General features: G+C 48.4%; 1 protein-coding gene and 1 pseudogene across 2 annotated transcripts in view; one reads left to right on the top strand and one right to left on the bottom strand.

Moving 5' to 3' along the window:
* Positions 1 to 2,500, bottom strand: part of LOC135517136 (neuropilin and tolloid-like protein 1) — a 212,091-nt gene that overhangs the window by 64,697 nt on the left and 144,894 nt on the right. The gene's annotated exons all lie outside the window — the stretch shown is intronic.
* On the top strand, positions 397 to 2,056 carry LOC135517093 (E3 ubiquitin-protein ligase TRIM39-like; annotated as a pseudogene).

The following is a 2,500-nucleotide window of genomic DNA, read 5'->3' as shown; positions in this document are numbered from 1 at the left end:
ATGTTAGTAAACAACACTATGTTAGTAAACAATGCTATGTTAGTAAACAACACTATGTTAGTAAACAAAGCTATGTTAGTAAACAACGCTAGGTTAGTAAACAAATCTGCCTTAGGAAACAAAGGGAACAAAGCTATGTTCGTAAACAAAGATGTCTAAGTAAACAAAGCTATGTATCTTAGTAAACAAAGCTATGTATCTTCGTAAACAAAGCTATGTATCTTAGTAAACAAAGCTATCAAAGTAAACAAAGCTATGTAAGTATCTTAGTAAGCAAAGCTATCTAAGTAACCAAAGCGATGTAAGTATCTTAGTAAACAAGACTGTCTTAATTAAAAAAAGCTGACTCATTCTAGGAAGTCCTTATATGGTTTATCTGTTGTTCTTGTTCTAGACATGGCGTCTTCCCACAGTCTCCTGCCTGAAGAGCAGTTCCAGTGTTCTACCTGTCTGGTTCTCACTGATCCGGTCACCACTCCATGTGGACACAACTTCTGCCTGCATCATCGGGTACTGGAATACCACTGAACAGTGCCAGTGTCCAATGTGTAAGCAGACATTTGACAACAGACCTAAGCTCAAAATCAACAGAACCCTCAGAGAGGTTGTGGAACATTGCAAGGGGATACCAGTCGGAGACAGAGTTGAGTCCCCTGCCGAGCCTGGAGAAGTGGCCTGTGGCGTCTGCACAGGACCGGAGCTCAAGGCCCTGAAGTCCTGCCTGGAGTGTCTGACCTCCTACTGTGAGAATCACCTTCATCCTCATCAGATAGCCCCAGCCCTGAAAAAACACAAGGTGATCGACCCTGTGGAGAACCTGCAAGACAGGATATTTAAACACCACGAGAGACCCCTGGAGCTGTTCTGTAGGACTGACCAGACATGTGTGTGCCAGTTCTGCATTTCAGACAGACCACAGGGGTCACAACACCATCCTTCTGAGGAAGGAGTTCGGGGAGAAGAAAGCTGAGTTGGGAAGGACAAAGAATCTTGTGCAGCAGATGATCCAGAAGTGCAGTCAGAAAGTTGAAGACATCAAACACTCAGCAGAACTTAGCAACAGAGAGAGAGAGAGAAGAAGAAGAAGACAGCAAGCAGGTCTTCAATGCTGTAGTTCACTCCATCCAGAGAAGCCAGGCTGAGGAAGCTAAGATGATTGGAGAGAAGAAGAAAGGAACACAGCGACAGGCTGAGGAGATCAGTGAAGAGCTGGAGCAGGAAATCACTGAGCTTACAAAGGAGATGGTCGGAGCTGGAGAAGCTCTCACACTCTAAGGATCATCTCCATCTCCTCCGCCGCTCATCATCCCTGTGCCCCCCTACATTCACAAAGGACTGGTGTGGCAACAGTGTTAACTGGGACGAGAGCAAGTGGAATGTGAAGAAAGACATCTCTGAAATGGAGAAGACAGTGGAGAGAGCACTTTCTGAGCTTGAGACTAAATGGAATGGAGTATTGGGGAAGTCAGTGCTTGGAGGTGAAGAGTTGAACAGGATACAGCAGGATGCTGTGGATGTGACTCTGGACCCTGATATACAGCACATCCACAGCTCATTGCGTCAGGCGATGGGAAGAAAGTGCTATATGTACACAAAGAACCAAACCACCCGTACAACCCCAAGAGGTGTCAAGGTCGTGTTTCTGTCCTGGCAAAGGAGGGCTTCTCCTCAGGGAGATTCTACTACGGGTTGTACATGGGCAGCAAAAATGGGTTGAATGTAGGCGTGGCCAAAGAGTCCATCGATAGGGCCCGTGGTGGACTGAACCCTGAGGAAGGATTCTGGACTGTGTGGTCTTTTAAAACGGACTACCAGGCTTTTGCACATCCCCCATACCTCCCTCTCACTGAAGAGCAAGCCTCAGAAGGTGGGAGTGTTTGTGGATTATGAGGAGGGTCAGGTCTCCTTTTATGATGTGGAGGCCAAGTCTCAGAACTACCCTTTCACTGGCTGCACCTTCACTGAGACGCTCTATCCATACTTCAACCCATTTGATGATTATGATGCCATTAACCCCGGCCCATTGGTCATCACCCCTGTCAATCTGACACACTGAGGGAGACATTTTGACAGTGCTAAGCCATAGGAGATACTGTAGGTGGAGGAAAGGAGGAGATAGGTGGAGGAGATAGGTGGAGGATAGGTGGGGAGAGGAGGAGATAGGTGGGGGAGAGGAGGAGATAGGCGGAGGAGAAAGGTGGAGGTGAGGTGGGGAGAGGAGGAGATAAGTGGAGAGGAGGGGATAAGTGGGGAGAGGAGGGGATAGGTGGGGAGAGGAGGAGGTAGGTGGATGAGACAGATGGGGGAGATGAGGGAATATCTCCTCCACCCATCGCCTCCTCTCCTCCACCTATCTCCTCCTTCCATTCCATCTCCTCCTCTCCCTCACCTATCTTCTCCACCCATCTCCCCCTCTCCTCCACCTATCTCCTCCACCTATCGCCTCCTCTCCACAACCTATCTCCACCTATCTCCTCCTCTCCTCCACCTATCTCCTCTC

This window comes from Oncorhynchus masou, chromosome 28 (genome assembly GCF_036934945.1).
Source record: "Oncorhynchus masou masou isolate Uvic2021 chromosome 28, UVic_Omas_1.1, whole genome shotgun sequence".
NCBI lineage: Eukaryota > Metazoa > Chordata > Actinopteri > Salmoniformes > Salmonidae > Oncorhynchus > Oncorhynchus masou.
This window is presented reverse-complemented; position numbering and strand designations above follow the sequence as displayed.